This window comes from Erpetoichthys calabaricus, chromosome 3 (genome assembly GCF_900747795.2).
Source record: "Erpetoichthys calabaricus chromosome 3, fErpCal1.3, whole genome shotgun sequence".
Taxonomy (NCBI): Eukaryota; Metazoa; Chordata; class Cladistia; order Polypteriformes; family Polypteridae; genus Erpetoichthys; species Erpetoichthys calabaricus.
In genome coordinates, this window is record NC_041396.2 from 133,990,215 (window position 1) to 134,010,612 (window position 20,398).

The following is a 20,398-nucleotide window of genomic DNA, read 5'->3' on the forward strand; positions in this document are numbered from 1 at the left end:
ATATAAACGTCCTGAGATTCCCAGAGTTTCTAAAGCTTAAGCATTGAAGACAAAGAAGCAATACTGCAGATGCCACACTGTGGTCTATTAAACTTCTGTGGAATTAACTGGACTGTTGCTTATATATTGAGGTATGAAGTAAAGACAGAAGTTTTTGCTCTCATGGAAAAATGAAAACCGTCAAGTAGGCACTATACAAATAATGATTCAAATGAATCTACACATACATACATACATTCACATTTGTATAGATATTGCACACATACACATACATACTATTTATAGGTTTATTATAAATGTACTAGTCATTTAGCCAGTTACAATAACGGGTGCTAGAACAGTAGTGCATAAACATTAGTAGGAACAGTCTATATTAAATGGCAAGGGACTTTGACCTCATTCTTTTTGTTGGTCGTATTTTTCTTTCTTTCAGCCTTTCTTTTGTTGATGTTTACTTGCTGGGCTGACCATTCTTTGTGGGCTGCCGGCATGTATTGTGTGTCTTTAATTTTCTGTGACAGTAATACTGTCTTGTGCGTCTGCTGGCTTGTATGTCCGTAATATACCTTTAATTTTCTCTGGCGATAATACAGGGTGCGCGTCGGTAATACAGGCGTGCGTGTCGGTAATATGCCTTTAATCTCCTCTGACAGTAATACTGGCTTGTATGTGGCTGTAATATGAGTCACTGTATTGTGTACCTTTAATTTCCTCTCGCAGTAATACTGGTTTGTATTTCCGTAAAACGCCTGTAACATTCTCTGACAGTAATATCGCGCATCGCACCGTGCCCCGCGCATGCACACTTCACCAGAAGACACACACACACAGACACCTGGACGCACACAGGGATTTTATTAAAGAGGATATAGCACACTAACTAACTATACATGCCTGTGGGCACTTTTAACCAAGAAAACTGGATAAAGAATTAAATAAAGAAAAAGCTTAGCGGGGACTTACTTGTGTGAAATAGCTAACTAAATGATAATGACAAACTATATAGTAGAAAACGTGCTTCACGGAGATTGATCAAGACATCTTTTTATTCTACAAACACTGAAAAAAAAACAGAATTATCAAAACTTCTTTCTTTCCATAAATGTAAATGATAGATAGATAGATAGATAGATAGATAGATAGATAGATAGATAGATAGATAGATAGATAGATAGATAGATAGATAGATAGATAGATAGATAGATAGATAGATAGATAGATGTGAAAGGCACTATATGACAGGCACTGCAGAAAGGCAAGCAGGCAGTGAGAGTACATACAGATGTGAAAGGCACTAGATGAACTGATAGATAGGGAAGGCACTATATAATAGGCAGACAGGGAATTCTAGGCAGACAGAGAAGGCACTAGGTATATAGATAACAGTATTAGCTATATAGTAGTTTTGTTTTATATATACTGTATATGTATTTTTCAACTCAGAGAATTATGTCAAAAAGAAATACATTAAATCATATATCAAGTCGATTATATACAACAGGCAAAAATAGCGACCACTTGATAACAGTATTAGCTATAAATAATGAAAGCATGAATTAATCAACAGAAATAAATGCGCGATCAACATTTTAAACTTCACAATTTACTTCAGAAAATAAAAAAAGAAAAACGCCCCAGCACGTCTGCCAGTTCTTTTTAACCATAAAAGAACATAAAATTTATCAACTGGTATGCACTGTCAGTCAATCAGATTGTTGTATTTTCATGTGGGATGCTCTTTTTAAAATATTATTTTTAAAAATTGAGACTGCAATTAACATGAACAAGTGTCCTTTTAACTGTTAATTTTTAAGATCTGTAAGACATGACAGGGAAGGCACTGTATAATACATATAAAAAAAACAACAGCTAAGGGGATAGATATATAGATAGATAGGAAGGAAAGTCACTATATGATCGGCAGACAGGGAAGCTGCTACATAATAATACAATTACTGTTACTACTACATAGATAGACAGGGAGTTCACTGTATAAAAAACAGAGAAAGCACTACTAAATGAAAAATGGTACAACATTTTAATTAATCAACAGATACATTAGGAAGGCAAGCAGACATTGAGAGTACAAGTAGATGTGAAAAGCACTAGACAGAGAGATAGATATGGAAGGCACTGTAAAGCAGATACAAAACTGTCAGAGAAAACTGGGTATACGGTAAATAATATACAGGCAGAGAAGCCACTAGATAGGTAGATAGACAGACATGAAAGGCATTATATAATAGACAGAAAGATAGGAAAGGCACTATATACTAGACACACAGGGAACCCAAAAAGTACTATTACTAAGTACTAATACTATTATTACTACATAGACAGCCTCTTCATTATTCAGCAGATGCTGCAGGAAAGCAAGAAGGCTGTTAGAGTACATATACATGTAGATCTGAAAGGCACTAGATAGACAGATAAATAGGAAAGTCACTGAATAATAGATGTGGGATGCTCTTCTTAAAATACTTAAAAATTGAGACTGCAATTAACATGAATAAGTGTCCTTATAACTATTCTTATTTTTAAGTTCTGTAAGACATACACTGTCAGACAGAGCACTGAATAATGTATAGACAGAGAAGTTACTAGATAGATAAACTGGGAATGCACTGTATAATAGAAGATATAAAACTGTCAGGAGAAATAAAAACAGTTAAAGGGATAGATAGATAGATAGATAGATAGATAGATAGATAGATAGATAGATAGATAGATAGATAGATAGATAGATAGATAGATAGATAGATAGATAGATAGATAGATAGATAGATAGATAGATAGATAGATAGATGTGAAAGGTACTGTATGACAGGTGCTGCAGAAAGGCAAGCAGACAATAAGAGTACATACAGATGTGAAAGGCTCTAGATAAACTGATAGGGAAGGCACTATATAATAGGCTTACAGGGAATTCACTGTATAATAGCAGACAGACAAGGCAACGGACAGATAACAGTATCACACACATATCCATTTTTTTAATCTCTGCAATTAATCATCAGACGCTGCAAGCAAAGAAGCAGGCAGTGAGAGTAGAGATAGATGTGAAAGACAATAAATAGATAGAGAAGGCACTGTATAACAGATATTAACAGGAAAGGCACTATATAATAGGCAGACAGAGAAGGCACTAGACAGAAAGATGACAGTATTAGCTGTATATTGGTTTTGTTTTATATATATACTGTATATGTATTTTTCAACTTGGAGAATTATGTCAAAAAGAAATACATAAAATCATATATCAATCAACGTGCAGCGGGCAGTGAGACTGGAGATAGATGTGAAAGATGCTAGATAGATTGTATACAACAGGCAAAAATACTGACCACTTGATAACAATATTAGCTATAATCAATGAAAGCATGAATTAATCAACAGAAATAACCGTGATTGACATTTTAAACTTAATGATTTAATTCAGAAAATAAAAAAGAAAAATGCCCCAGCACGTCTATGAAGCCAGACGCTGCAGGCAGGCAGGCAGAGTGGCAAAAAGCGCAGAACAGCGCCCCCGAAACGGAAGTGACAGAAAATATTTACCGTTTTCAGTAGTGAGCTGGTGTTATTGTTAATATTATACAGTAAACACATACATTTGGTTTGCATCTGTAACAGCCGGTGTACATTTATAGTACTTGTAAATGTTAGCAGGTTTTTTTTTTCACTTTTATTCTCTCAGTCATGATCACAATACATACTACCGCCCCATCCAGGATCTGACGCTGTTTGTTTTGTTTTTTTAAATTGGAATAACTGTAGATGTGAGTGGTGTTTTGAGACAAAGGAAACTGGACATTCTCTGATCTGGATGGATAAAAGCTGACACACAAACGCTAGTGAATCTGCCTTATTCATATCTCACTGTCACTTGATTTATTTTATTCAGTTTTATTGAGTGTTCCTGCTTATGCTGAATTAGTATGCACCTTATGGTCCATGACGTCAAAGCCGCACTGGCAAAAAAAACCAGAGACATAGATATATATTATATTTGGAATTACTAATTTTATGACCTGTATAGTGCATTTCGGAAAAACATTGTGGCACGGATGCAACATTATTCATATTATTCATATTCATTCGCATAACATCTTGCGGTTGTAATCAGTGGCCGTGTGTTTTTTTTTTCCCCCCTATCTTTCCAGTCCCCACATGTTGCTATATGGTGGTGTTTCTTTTGTACTCCAGGACATGCAGAGGAAAGAATAGTACAGAGAGGGAGAAGGGTCTGGCTGCAGCCTGCAATACCTATGACGTTAGACACGGAATGCCCTTCATATCACGGAATACCCCTAACAGCAGTCTCGGAATGCCCTTTGCTGTCAGTTTCGGTATGCCAATCATTGTTTTTGTCGGCGCTCGAAGGAATGGTGGACTTTGAATAAATCTTTATGAAAGCTTTTTCAGGAAAGAAGAATAAGACAGAGTTTGAAATCAAGATGGCATTGAGTTTGTTGCAAGTTTAATTAATATTAGATAATATCATACTTTACTGGTAGGGTACGAATTATACTAGAGTGTATTAAAGATGTGAGTTGAATCGACTTTCAGGTGCCATGCAATACTAAGCGCTCTTAGAAAGTATTAAACAACAAGCAGGTCCGTTTGTGTAACATATTGCAACAGTACTGTTCAGAATACTCAATTTGGAGTAGTAAATTGACAGATTCAGCTGTCGATTATTTTTTATAATAACTATTATTATATGTAATTGTCCGTTATTGAGTAGAATTGACCATAGTTAAGTGTAATGGATCGTAACTAAATATCTGTAATCGCAATTAAGTACTTATAATTGCCCTGCCGTATAATTGTCTTGTATATCACGTATGCTAGTTAATCAGAAGCAAAACCTTTCTGTAACCTGTCATTTTAGATACCAAAATATACTTCAGAAAGACAGTGAAGAGAGATTGAGCCAATATAAAGTGATTTTCCACTGAAAAGTGGAAAAAGGGCACACGTTTCTAAGACAAACACAGTTAATAGTGGATATACTATTTTTTTTGGTATAGTAATATTACTAGTCAAAAGTTTGAATACACGTAGGTCACTTTGGATCTTTTTTCATAGTTCTGTATATATTTACAATACATAACGGAAAATTTTAACAAGTAGCTACAAACAAAGGTTAAGTGTTAAAGCAATATTCAATTACCTCCTGTTCAAGAAAGTTCAAATCAGAATCTAGTGTGGCACCCGGACAGGGCTCATGCCCAGGAAGACAGGAGGAGGGCTCATTCCTCCTCCAGACCATGAGGGGGCGTCTGCCTGATTGTACTGGGGGCCACGGGTACAGGGCTTGGAAGCCCAACCCTGTAGGGGCCCGTGGTTACTGCCAGGGGGCGTCCCCCTGCCTGAAGGACCCTGGACTTCCCAGTAGGAACCACACCAGAAAGTGGTGGGGGGAAGAAGAGAGGGAACACCCGGAGTGCTCCCGGGAGGACAGCTGGCATTTCCGCCACACTGGGGCGTGTCCGCGGGATTGCCGGTGTACACCTGGAACACATCCGGATACAGATAAAAGGGGCCGCCTCCCTTCATTCGAGGCTGGAGTCAGGTGGAAGCAGGACAAGGCTCAAGAAAAGAGAGAAGGAGGCGGTCCGAAGAGGCTGAGTGGTTGGCCTGGACTTTGGGGAAGATTGGGGTTTGTGGCACCATAATTGTAAATAATAGTGTAAATAAACGTGTGTTGGGTGACATGAGTGTGTCTGCCTGTCTGTGTCCGAGCCAGTCACCACAATGGCATCCCAGATGGGACGATCCACCTGTTCCAAGGCGGGGAACCCCAGAAAATTTTGTGGACGGCTCGGCGCAGCAGGTGCGCCCACACACGTGCCGCGGGAGCGGCGTGCCTACAACCCCGCTAGAAAGTTTTGCCCAACGGATCATCAATGGACCGCGGTCACGAGTTTCTCTCCTGGTGCGGCAAAACATCGACGGGCCTTACCTGGGTGCAGCGGGCTCCAGGGAGCGTGCTGTTGCAGAAGGCGCCCGGGACAGCACGGTGTTGAGAGAGGCCATGCCGGGGACGTTTCCCCGGACAGACGGGACCCGTGAGGTGAGTGCCCTGCTTGTCGGCAACCGGCCCTGTGAGGCCACGTGTGTTCTATCTTTAGCAGGCAGGGGCTGCCCGGATCCTTGTCGGTGGCAGACTCGTGCTGGTCTGCGGGGCTTCCAAGAAGCGGCAGCAGCAGAGGCTGCGGAAATGGAGACGCTGCAACCCAAAGAGCCAGCTCGTCACCGCACTAGGAGGAGAAGAGTCAAAATGGCCGCGGACCGGAAGTCCCTCCCCGTGACAGGCACGGGATTGGCCGGTGTGTCTTGGGTTCCCGCCAATGACTGTATACAGGCGGGACCAAGAAATGCCAGTTTCGTGCCGGGGGGAGACCCGATTGGGCCAGAGGAGGAGGCCCATAGGAAGCAGTCGAAGCAAGGGGCTGACAGACAGGTATGCTCTGTGCCGGCTGACTTCCTGTCTTTGCCAGTAGTGCTGCGTGTCTAGGAGGAGTTCCTTCAGTCTGCAGCGCCGCTGTTACAGATGCTCGGTGCGCTCCGTGCAGACCTGCAGGAGCTGGAGGTGAAGGCGGGCGCGTCATCACAGACGCTGCATGCTGCGGTGGAAGGACGCGTCTCTGGATCCTTTGGCCGGAGTCATACGGCGGGGAAGGTAAGTGAAACCGACCCCATACAGCATAAAGGAGAGCCCACCGAAATTGGCCGTGATCCGAATGAACGGTATCGAGTAGGGGGATCTCCGACAGCGGATGCGGCGGTGCAGGCTGTTCGCGTGGTGAGGGGAGCAACATCGAGAGGGCAGGCAGGACAGGGGCTGATGAGTGCCCTGGGTCCTAGCGCCCGACGCCCCGAGCCTGTGACAGTCTCCCGTCGTTCTGTATGGACGCAGACGGGCTTGGATCTGTGCATTTCCCATGCACAGACCCAGACCATTGGGGCGTCCAAGAGTGATAGAAGGAATCAAGGGGTGAATGCCGGTTCTTCCAATAAGAAGGGACGTGCAGCTGGGTGTGCACGTCCAGAGAAGGGCCGTCCTCTGGGGAAGCAGAGGGAGCTCCAGTGCCGTTGGAGGAGAGGACAGTGTGAGCAGACCCGTCAGATACAATCAGATGGGCAGGGAACCTGCGGAGGAGGTGCTGAACAGGCAAGTCGCGGGGTGCCGCTAAGAGGGGAGAGTGCTGCCAGTGTGCAGCACAGAGGGACGTCAGGTGGTGGTGTCCAGGCAGTGCTTCTCCCCCTCTTTCTGTTTTGGTTGCAGGAATGGAATCCCGGATACGCAGTAGGGCCTGCTTCGTTGGGGAACTGCCCTCCCGGGACGGACCGCTGCACTGGAGGACTCTTCACTGGTGATGGGGCAGCCCCGCGACCGGCGGAGGCTGCGAAGGCGCGAGCGGCACAGCACAAAGGGGCGCAAAGACCTCGGAGGGGGTGCCGAAAAAATGAATTCCAGGGTGCCGGATTGGACCCTGGACAAATAGTAGGACCCACTTCGGGGTTGAACCGCCCTCACAAGTTGTGTTGCTGAGACCAACGTGTCTTCGCTGGCAATGGGGCATTGTGGTACCCGGATGGGGCTCATGCCCGGCTGGGACGCCCAGGAAGACAGGAGGAGGGCTCATTCCTCCTCCAGACCACGAGGGGGCATCTGCCCTGGTTGTATTGGGGGCCACGGGTACAGGGCTTGGAAGCCCAACCCTGTAGGGGCCCGTGGTCACTGCCAGGGGGCGTCCCCCTGCCTGAAGGACCCTGGACCCCAGTACTTCCGCCACACCAGGAAGTGCTGGGGGGAAGAAGAACGGGAACACACAGAGTGCTTCCGGGAGGACAGCCGGCATTTCCGCCACACTGGGGCATGTCCGCGGGATTGTTGGTGTACACCTGGAACACATCCGGGTACAGATAAAAGGGGCTGCCTCCCTTCATTCGAGGCTGGAGTCGGGTGGAAGCAGGACAAGGTTCAAGAAAAGAGAGGAGGCGGTCCGAAAGAGGCAGAGTGGTTGGCCTGGACTTTGGGGAAGATTGGGGTTTGTGGCACCATAATTGTAAATAATAGTGTAAATAAACGTGTTGGGTGACATGAGTGTGTCTGCCTGTCTGTGTCCGAGCCAGTCACCACACTAGACAATGGGGAAAAGAACAGCCAGTTATTTATTATTATTATTTTGTAAAATTCTTTCAATGATAGTATAGTTTGTTTAAACTCTTAAAACAATCTTCAATGTCTCATGCTTATCTCTCCTGCATTCTTCAAAAATACTGCTTTAGAAGTTTTTTTTTTTTAATTTAAATAAGGTGAAACGTTTGTCCTTGTGCATATTTGTCAGTTTTAAGAACTTTATATCTATTTCATATTCACCAGAGACACATGTATATTTAAGTCCACAGAGGAACCTACAGTTGTGTTTGGTGCTCAGGAGTTTGCTTGTCTATGTTGCTATAAAAGAACAGATTATGAAGGCCTTATCAGCCACTTACAAAATCACAGTAGGACAGTGGTGGGCCATGGAGGGATGTGCAGCTCTCAGAACTTGTAAACTTTGATCAATTGACACTTTTAACACAATTGAATGAATGCAGCTAGATCTCCACCTTAACAACAAGATTTTATTTGACAAAATAGTATACTGTGTACCTTTCCACCTTTTGAAAAGCTTGCTTTAATTAATTCATGGCTGTTTATTAACACGATTTTCTCTTTTAAAATAGTAGGATATGACAAAGATCATAGTACAAATACTTTAATTTTAAGGAACGTAAACATGGAGTTACATTACGTGCAATTGACTGGCAACATATAATATATTTTCATAAATGTTTAAAAGCATCATTGGCTGTATCTTTTATTATAATGTTTGTTCTGATTAAAAGAAATAGCATGCTATTTTTTTTTCATAGAATTTATTGCGATTTCCTGATTTACATTTCTTAGGTGTCTTCTTTTACTTTGGAAAGCCAGCATTAAAGGTGTGTAACCTTTAAAGCTTCTTTTAAGGGAAGAACAGTTATCAGAATTTGTCACCTTACAGTATTTCTGAAGTTTTTTTTCTTCCAGCCAAGCCGGCCATCTTCAGTTTCCACACGAAGGACATTCTGTGTACCACAGGTAGTGCTTCCTAATTCTCAGTTTAAAAATTCTGACACTCTTTATGAATTAGAACTTCACAAAAATCTTTGACCAACAGGTCACAAACCAGGCCTCCAGTGAGGACTTCACTGACTTGTCTCTTTCTTCAGCCCTGTGTCTTGTCAATGGCATTATGGGGGCAGAGAATAGTGGTCTTAAACATGGGGGGTTTGTGTGCTCTGATTTATTAAATGGCAATTATTTCTGCTTCCAGTAATTCCAGACAAGATAAGGAACAGCAAGGACCTTTCTCTGTCTGCTTCTTCTTTTCCATTACTGAGGCATATGCTGCCTTTCTCTCCTTTTCTCACTCACTCACACATTTCTCAAGGGCTTGATATTGTGTATGCTTACTCCATATGTGATAATGTAAAATATATTTTGTGAAAGTATAATGTGGTATGAGACTATTGAACTGGAATACAGTAGAAAGTCAAGTGTTTTCATCTATAAATACCCAAACTTTTATATAAAATGTATCTATTTTTGAAAATGTTGACTGAATTATTTATTCCAATACAAAAAATAGTATCAAATTTAGTTTACTGTTCTTAAAATTTAGGCAATGGATGGCTTCATAGGCTTGCTTTTGTGGACTGTAACTTTTTGACTGTTTTCCTTGTTTTTCAAAGATCAGTTTCATCTGTGGCATTAGGTAGCATTAACTGAATTTGCAGGTCAGCATATTTATGGTTATGTGTAGTTGTTAGCAAATTGTTATGTATTAAAATTATTGAAATGCTACAGAATTGATTTGCAGAAATGCATAATATTTAATAATCTATATTGCTGTGCCTTGTATCATGGAAAATTTGGTTCTCACAAAGGCACAGCCCTGTCAGGTACTGTGCAGTGAAATGACTCTTACGGCTCACACACAGCAAATGCCTTAAAGGTAAGGATTCTTCTTTTCCTTTTCGATATCATTCAGTCATCAATCAATCTAGAAAGGAGTGATTGTTTGATTCAGGTAAACACTTTAAATTACATATAACTTTTTATATGTAGCATTTCTATTGCAGTATGTTTAGGTGAGTGTTTTAGTAGTTTTTAAAGTATACTTACTACATTGGTAACAATTAAATGACCTGTTATTTGAAATGATGAATTTGGCCTTCACAAGTGACGACATTGTGGTAATTGGACTATTTTTGTCTTTCAGATACCATAGTACAATTCCTGTAGGCGTACAGATTGAATTGAAATGGGTCTTACAGCAATGTATTAGTAAATAAAAATGTATGCTTTTTTCACTTCAGAGCACTTAGTCATTTTGAATTGTTTGTGCACTTTCTGAATGGTTTCCAACTAGACATGGCGTTCTCTTGAAGATGAACTGCTATGGTTGTACACTGGAGTTTTTTTTTTTTTTTTTACTCTACCTCATGAATACAGGGAGTACAGTAGAGGCAAAAAGCCAAAGAAATCAACAGAGCTAAGCATTCCTATGATGAGCTTTGGTCATATTGGTCGGTTTATTTCACAGCCAATTTGACTGTAGTTTGAGTAAAAGTGGAGTTTATCTATCTATCTATCTATCTATCTATCTATCTATCTATCTATCTATCTATCTATCTATCTATCTATCTATATATATATAGATAAAATATATATATCCTAAATATATATATACATATATATATATATAAAGGAGAGTTGGGATCCGAGAGACTGTGTTGTGTGTTTGTGGAGGGATGGAGAGTTAAGGCGGGTGTTGGAGTCACATGATCATCTCCACTCCCATTCACCTCATTTCATTCACTTCATTTCGCTCCGAGCTGAGTTCTGCAGCTGACGCGGTCTTACCGTTCTTTTTCCTTAGTGTTTAGTCGTTTCTCCTTTACTGATTTACTGTTTAGTAGACGTGCTACTTACTGAATAGTATTTTTTCCTTTAGTGTTTCTACTTAGTGTTTCTTAGTGTTTAGTAGACACGGTGTGCGAAATGAGTGGGATCCGAGAGACTGTCTTTGTGTGTTTGTGGAGGGATGGAGAGTTAAGGGGGGTGGGGGAGTCACATGATCATCTCCCTTCCCATTCACCTCATTTCATTCACTTCATTTCGCTCTGAGCTGAGCTCCACAGCTGACGCGGTCTTGCCGTTCTTGATTTGCTTTTCACATGGCCAACTATACGTTGCATGCTCAAGAGTAAGCTCAGCGCACAGCTTGGTCATATTACAACCGGAGGGGCGAACTGACAACATGGTATACAAAGAGATCCTTAACAAATTATTGGTATATTTTCCCTCAGTTTATTATTTTAAATTTTAAAGCAGTACTTCGCCGCTGCGAAGCGCGGGTATTTTGCTAGTGTGTTGATATGCCTAATAAAATACTTCACACTCTGTATTTTCTTTTTCACAAAAAAATCTTCATTGATCAAAAACATCCTGACTGCTTGTGACTGACTTGTTGGGAAAGAACTCAGGTCAAGAATTCTGGATATGGACGAGGATGAAGGAACACACACAATTGGAAAATTAGACCAAAGTTGAGATGATGAAGATATTGAAGAAGGATATGCTCTCATATCTTGATGAGATACGGGGTAAAAAAAAATTCCCATCAGTTGCTGCTGTTCTACCAGTTAGATTGTTATGTTTTGTTTTAATTTTGTCAACCTTCAAAATTTCCACTGTAAAGAAAGGAGGGGATGGACTGGCTCTCTGACCTCAAAAGACCCAGAGATTAGATAGATTAGATAGACGAAGGACACGGATGGGTGTCCTGACTGGGATCGTGTGCTTTATTAATTTAAAATATATTCATATTTAACTTGAAACTTGTATGTGTGTGGTTGTGTCCAGGGTTTAAGTGCTAAAATGCCCCCCCACAGGTTTCACTCCCCTATGTGGTAGTTATAACAATGAGCTTTATGTTTTGATACATCACTTTAACTTTCAAGACCTAGACTGTTGGCTTGCAAGTTCAAGATGGGAGTCTAATTAAAAGCAAAAATTAGTTGGGACAAAAATCTGCAGCCCCTGGGACTGAATATGAGAACCACTGTATGAAGCAATGCCATGTTACAAATTGGGATTATTAATATATACTATGTGTTTGTGTGTGTGTATATATAGTATGAGAGAGAGTGAATATGTGTTTCATGATTTACATCTCTTATAATGTTTAAAATGTGCTTATCTTTTCATTCATCCATTTTATGTCCATAACAGTCTGTGTGTTGTATGTGATAATGTATTTTAGAACTAACTACTCACTCAGACTTCTTACTAAATTTTAACTTCGTACATAACTTTGCTCCCCATCTCCATGATGCATACTGGTACAGCAGTTAAGTATTATACTCCATATCATCTTGGCACATGTGGATAATGTAAAAACTGCTCTTACAGAGGTATTTTATAGACAATAGCTTAGCATTCAACACTGTTGTGCCAACAGAACTGGATTTTGGACTTCATAGCGAGCAGACCTCGGCTTTGCAGATTGTCAGCATCATATCCTCTACTCTCACCCACAACCCAGGTACACTATGGGGCACTGTGCGTCCGGACACCATGTCAGCTCCTTCATTAAAAATGCTGCTGACATCACCGTCATAGGCCTGATCACCACCAATAATTAAATGGCTTGCAGACAAGAGGTCTATCTGCTGACTCAGTGGTCACAGGACAAACTGACCTTTCATGCCCAAACATTAATGAGCCGGTCATAGACTTCAGAGAATGGATTAAGCTGTGGTTTGTTTTTGTGGGGTGCTGTGGAAATGGTGAGCTTATTTAAATTTCGTACAGTAACAATCACTGATGAATTGAGGAGGGAACAGCATGTTTTGTTTATTGCCAAGTTCACCAATGCCTTCCTGAGATGTCTCACAGGTGCTGTCTGGAGTCCATCTTCACTAGCAGCATCACATCCTTGTAGGGCACACATGCTTGGGTCACTGCAGAGGGTGGTGAAAGCTACAAAATATTACTGGCACCCAGCTGCCTTCTATCCAGTGTATCTAAAAGACATTCTGCTAAGCTTATTACACACTCAGCCATCCTACACAAGTTTTTTTATTAATCCTCCCTTCTGGCAAATAGTAAAGAACCAATGGCGCTAAGTATGGCTTCAAAGAAAGTGTTTTAGTTAAAGAGTTACTTAACAGCCAATCATAATAAGAAACACTTTAAGAAAGATTATATATAAATATTTGAAATATACCTGAATATATATCTATACTGTAAATTGTATTCTATATATTTGTTGTGTTTTATTATATTATCACTGTTCTGGAGAGGCATGTACAGTAAGTAACAATATCATTGTACTGTATGCACAAGACAATAAATACTGTATGTTTAATGATGAGATCACCTCGGGATAATTCCCTGCTGAAAGCACACTGTAACTGACCCACTATTTATTATTATTATTAGTAGTAGTAGTAGTTGTAACAGTTTTTGATATTTATCAAAATTTTAAAAAGAAGACAACTCAAAGACAGTTTAAAGTCTATGTTGGTATAAGTTGGGTCTTTGCAATCAACTTAAATGTTGCACGAAAAAGGTTTAAGAAGAATCACGATTGTGTCAAACTGAAAAGTTGTTAAAAAATGTAAAATTATGTAAAATCTACTGGCTGTCTCATGCCTTTCAATTGATATGGACATGACATCCAGTATTTCACACATGCAGCTTTTAGTAATGAAAACGTTGATGGATCAAATTAATAAATAAATGACTGTTTCCTAAAGATATTTCCTTGTCAGTTTTAAAACCAATTTTATATGTAGCACTGTTTTTGCAAACCTTCTAAAAATGTAAGCTTATTATTGTTTCACATGTGTATAATTTGCTAGTGGGAATATGAAATACATTTATAGATTGAAAATCAATAGGTATGAGTTTCATGAGGTACATTCCGTTTGAAACACTGGATAGTAATAAGATTTGTTACTTTTACTATACTGTAACACTTCAGGAGAAAACGTAATGAACAACCATTCAAAATAGTAAAAAAAAAAAAAATTGTACTTTATATCAGCAAAGTGTTAGAATTGTGAAAGAGCTTAGAATGATTGGATAGCATAAGTATGAGACTGGAAGTCATTTATGTTTGACCAGATATAAAACTGTTGTAATTTGTACAATTACAGCATACTGTGCAACGAGCGCTTCAATACTGTCTCGCAGAGGGCATGATGTAAGTGACGCTGGGAAAGGGCGTTATGATAAATCACGTCATTACATGGGTGTGTGATGTGTTGTGCTCTGTAGGGTGTTCCGTGACTGAAGGTATGAGCATTCCATGATATGGAGGGCATTACGTGTCTAACGTCAGAGGTATTGCAGTCTGCAGCTTCACTCTGTTGCAGAAAGGTCAGTTCAGCACTATATGCAATCATCAAATTCAAATTTTAGTAGTTCACACACACCCAAGGACTGTCCTTCCTACATTTACTACGTGTACCTGTTGCAATGTACACACTTCTCTCTATGTTTTGGTTCCTATTACATTAAAAAGACATCTGACACTTACTCAGTTTACTTTCCTGGGGAAAGTGGCTGTCTTGGAACAGAAACATGTTGAAGTTGCATCCTTCTTTTCTTTTTCCATTGCCTTTTCTAGTAAGATGCGACGACGAAGTTCCTCTGCAAGGTGAGCCATGAACACTCTTCTTTTCTCAGTGGACTCCATACATGCTTTGTACAGTACATATGTGTTGATCGCCACCAGGTCAAGCTTGTTATAGCACACAGCAACCGGTCACCTGCGTGTTCCTGCTCACACTGAATAAGCTCACGCCTTCTGGTACATGATGTCATTTTATCCATCCAGATCAGAGAATGTCCAGTTCCATTGTCTCAGAACACCACTCACATCTACAGTTATTCCCATTTTTAAAAAAAAAACAAACAGCATCAGATCCCGGATGGGGCGGAAGTATGTATCATGATCATGACTGAGAGAATAAAAGTGAAAAAAAAACACTAACTTTTACAATGACTACAGTATAAATGTACACTGGCTGTTACAGACGCAAACCAAATGTATGTGTTTACTGTATAATATTAACAATAAGAGCAGCTCACTACTGAAAACGGTAAATGTAGGAGGCAGTCAGAATCAAACCGGGGGACTCTTGATTACAAGTCAGCAATTCTTACCACTACACCACGGAAGCTGTTGTATCACCTTGAACCTTTTGTGAAAGTGTTTATTTGATCTTTGGACTTCAGGCTTCACACATTATATAATTTATGCCTACATTTTGTCATTTATTACTAAAATATGAGAAACGTTTCTGTTTTAACAATGTGTTTACACAGATTATTGTAGAAATGGAATACACATGAAATGCATGTGTTCCAAATAACGATCTATTATTTCCACTCTAAAACTCCAGCACTTCACTCCCAGATAATCAAGGCATGAGCTTGGGAGAACTTTGTGCATGTTCTGCAGCTGTGGGGGGATGGAATAGTAGGCTGCTTGCTGCTTGTCTTGATCGGCACATTTACAAGACAAAAGACGCTGATGGAGAGGTGCGAAGGGATTTAAGGTGGACCAGATTTACAAGTTTTTTCTTAGGCTTTGGTAATTCTAGTGTTAAGCATTCAAAGTGCATCCTTCAGAGCCTCTTTGTCGCCAATTTTTGAATGCTCTCTATTTCTCATTTAGGAGACTTTTTAGCTCTTTAGTAATCCAGGCTTTGTTGTTTGGAAAGAAACATGCTATCTTTGAGGGTACTACAGTACTGACACAGAAGTTAATATAGTCTGTGATGCAGTGACTGAGTCCCTTAATATTGTCCCATGTGACTGACACATCATTTCCCAGTCTGTCATTTGGAAACAGTCATTTAGAACTATTTCAGGCTCCATGTTCCCCTTCCTCATTATCATGGTGCTAACAGGGTGCCATCTAATAACAGGTTTGTAGCTGGGAAAAAGATAAATCAGGTTGTGGTCAGATTTGCCCTAAGGAGCCAGTAGTCTACACATAAAGGCATCTTTAACATTTGAATTGAGCAAGTAATTGGTATTTTTGTAAAAAATAAATTGATATGAGAGAATTCTGGGACCATTTTGAAAGATGCTAATCTCCCTGAAAGTGTATGGTTTAAGAGCAAATTTTATTGAAACATGTTGGAAAATCGTTTATTTATTTATGTATTTACTGGTTGTTTATTGTTTATTGAGTTAAACATTGCATTTTAAAGAATTAAAGTTTGCACTACTTATTATTGACCATCTGAGTAAGTCACTAAAATATACCTTTACTCCAGGGGTGCCCAATGTGTCAATCGCGATCGACCGGTAAATCGGAAAGGTAGTGCAGGTAGACCACATTGCATTCAAAAACATTTTTTTTAAACTTTAGTCTATCATATATCCTCCCTATGGCATTTGCCACTTGATTGACATACAGGGCGGCCAGTCTGAGATCTCTTTTCTTCTAACACATCGGTCACCCCATACGCACGATCAAACGCGCGAGCTACTGCAAAACTCCGGCTGTGATCTAGTTAGCCTTCCAATTTATATTGACTAAATAAGGGATTTAACAAAAAAAATTGTTTGGGGAGGTTATGGGCTGGGCTGGATGTGGAATTGGAAGAGGATTTTTTTTCTCACAATGTCACAATCGAAGTGCGTTTGTCTGATCTGTCAATCTATCATTGCTATTCCAAAGAAGGAAAATGTGGAAAGGCACTTTTGAACTGTTCATAAAAACTACGAAATTGACTTCCTTCCGAAAAGCAATCTGAGAAAGAGAAAGGAGAAGGAACTAAAATCGCAGTTAACCGGACAGCCATTCTTTTTCACTCGGCTGAATTCAAAAGCAAAGGCAGACACACTGAAGCATCATTCCAGGTGAGTCACTCGATCATTAAGCATAAGAAGTCCTTCTAAGATGGAGAGATGATAAAAGAAGCCTTCGTTGAGACAGATGGCTAGGGAGAAATTTCAAGACCCCTGGCCGGAGAAAAAGGAGTTCCTCCTTGTCATTAAACATGCAGAATACAAGCAACTTAATAACGATCAATGGCCGCTAGACTTGGCATTTTTTTTCTGATCTGACCAACATGTTGAATGAGCTTAACTTACAGCTGCAAGGAAAAGAGAACTCCATGGTCAATATGATTAGCTCAGTTAATGCTTTCAAATGAAAAATGCAACATCTGTCCTCAAAACTGCAGAGCCTTGATTTGGGGAACATCCAAAACCTCGTGTCAGAGCTGGAGACTCAATGGAAGGCGTGTGCGCAACTTGACAGCATACGCTACACAGAGCAGATTGAAAATTGCCTATCAGACTTTGACAGACGGTTTCAAGACTCAGCTTTACTTGAGCCAGTCGCTACATTTAAGTGCTATCCATTTAGGGAAGATGTTGAGGGTGATTCACCCACATCAAAAATTGCAACACTGTTTCACCTAAAACTCCTCTACAGTGGAGGATGAGATTTTGACACTACAGGATGGCATTCAGCTGAAGTCTGGGGCTCTTGGACAATTTTGGAACTTACTCACAGAGGAAAAGTACCCAAACATGAGGAAATGTGCTACCTCCTTGACTGCATTATTCTGCTGTACTTATTTATGCGAGTCAGCCTTTTCCCACATAAAGATTATTAAATCCAAATACTGTAGTGACCATAAATGTATTGAATACTTATTATGACATAAAGGGTATTCCGTTATGCAAGGTACGACAACATATATATTATGAATAAAGTATACTCAGTGTATGTATATATATATATATATATATATATATATATATATATATATATAATTTTTAATGTAGGTAGATCATTTCGACCTGGTCATTTTAAAAGTAGCTCGCAAGCCGAAAAAGTGTGGGCACCCCTGCTTTACTCCTATTATAAAAATAAAATTTAATAAGAACTTAGTTTTATGGTTTTGCCTAACTTTTGGGAATGATGCAATGCAAAGACAAATTCATGTGATTATCTTTCAAAGAGGTCTTCTGGGTATTGACCATAACAGATGAACATTTATAGAAATAGATTTATTGTTATAGGATATGGCCCAATAGATTAGAGCCCTGTCCAGGGCTTTTGCTCAGTGCTGCATGGAAATGTACTAGTATCCTGTGACCCTGAATTGAAATAAACTGGTTTGAGAATTTTATAAGAGACAAATACATAGTTTTCTATGGGAGAAAAACATGCATTAGGAGTATCTTAGCTCAAATGTTAAGTTACAGTAATTTCCTTTGCAAGTTATTGTGTCTGGGTTATGCTTTGCTCATTATAGGTCATTTTGAGATGCATTTCCAATAAAAGCAAATGTTTACCACCCAGTTATAAATTCATGTAAGATTACAGTGTATTGAAGATTTTGGAATTTGCAGCCTGAGAGAAAAATACAGATATATTGCTGCCTGTTGGGAAATTTAAATGTCAAATATAGAAGCTCATTATTTCCATCTCTATGCCTTGAAAATTTGCGTAAAAGCAATGATGTGAAAATAAATTGGTATGAGAGAATTTTGGACCATTTTCAAAGATGATGACCTCCCTGAATATGTATGGTTTAGGAGTAAATTTTATCGAAACATGTTGGAAAATCATTTATTTATTTATTGGATATTTATTTATTGTTTATTGACTTAACCATCCATCCATCCTCTTGAGCAGAGATACCCAGACTTCCCTCTTCCCAGCCACTTCTTTTAGCTCTTCAGGGGGAATTCCAAGGCGTTCCCAGGCCAGCCGAGAGACATATTCCCTCCAGCATGTCCTTGGTCTTCCCCAGAGCCTCCTCCCGGTTAGACGTGCCTGGAACACCTCACCAGGGAGGCATCCAGGAGGCATCCTGATCAGATGCCCAAGCCACCTCATCTGACTCCTCTCGATGCAGAGGAGCTCTACTCCACTGGAGCTCTACTCCAGTGGCTCTACTCTGAGCCCCTCCCGGATGACTGAGTTTCTCACCCTATCTTTAAGGGAAAGCCCAGACACCCTGCGGAGGAAACTCATTTCAGCCGCTTGTATTCGCAATCTCATTCGCCTTCAGGTGGGGGGACGGGTCCTAACTGTTGTTTGCGCGTATGCACCGAACAGCAGTTTGGAGTACCCACCCTTTTTGGAGTCCCTGGAGGGGGTGCTAGAGGGCATACCTTCTGGGGACTCCCTCGTTCTGCTGGGAGACTTCAATGCTCACGTGGGCAATGACAGTGAGACCTGGAAGGGTGTGATTGGAAGGAATGGCCCCCCCGATCTGAACCCGAGTGGTGTTTTGTTATTGGACTTCTGTGCTCGTCACAGATTGTCCATAATGAACACCATGTTCATGCATAGGGGTGTTCATATGTGCACTTGGCACCAGGACACCCTAGGCCTCAGTTCGATGATCGACTTTGTAGTCGTGTCATCGGACCTGCGGCCACATGTCTTGGACACTCGGGTGAAGAGAGGGGCGGAGCTGTCAACTGATCACCACCTGGTGGTGAGTTGGCTTCAATGGTGGGGGAGGATGCCGGTCAGGCCTGGTAGGCCCAAATGTGTTGTGAGGGTCTGCTGGGAACAGCTGGCAGAGTCCCCTGTCAGAAGTAGCTTCAACTCCCACCTCCGTCAGAACTTTGACCACATCCCGAGGGAGGTGGGGGACATTGAGTCCGAATGGGCCATGTTCTGTGCCTCTATTGTTGTGGCGGCTGACTGGAACTGAGGCCGTAAGGTGGTCGGTACCTGTCGTGGCGGCAATCCCCGTACCCGTTGGTGGACACCGGTGGTGAGGGATGCCGTCAAGCTGAAGAAGGAGTCCTACAGGACCCTTTTGTCCTGTGGGACTCTGGAGGCAGCTGATAGGTACCGGCAGGCCAAGCGGAATGCGGCTTTGGTGATTGCTGAGGCAAAAACTCGGGTGTGGGGGGAATTTGGGGAGGCCATGGAGAACGACTTTCAGATAGCTTTGAGGAGATTCTGGTCCACCATCCGGCGTCTGAGGAGGGGGAAGCAGTGCAGTGTCAACACTATATATGGTGTGGGATGGAGCACTGCTGACTTAGACTCAGGACATTGTGGGTCAGTGGGGGGAGTACTTTGAAGACCTCCTCAATCCCACTAACATGCCTTCCAATGAGGAAGCAGAGCCTGGGGACTCGGAGGTGGGCTCCCCCATCTCTGGGACTGAGGTCACCGAGGTGGTCAAAAAACTCCTTGGTGGCAGGGCCCCGGGGGTGGATGAGATACGCCCAGAGTTCCTCAAGGCTCTGGATGTTGTAGGACTGTCTTGGTTGACATGCCTCTGC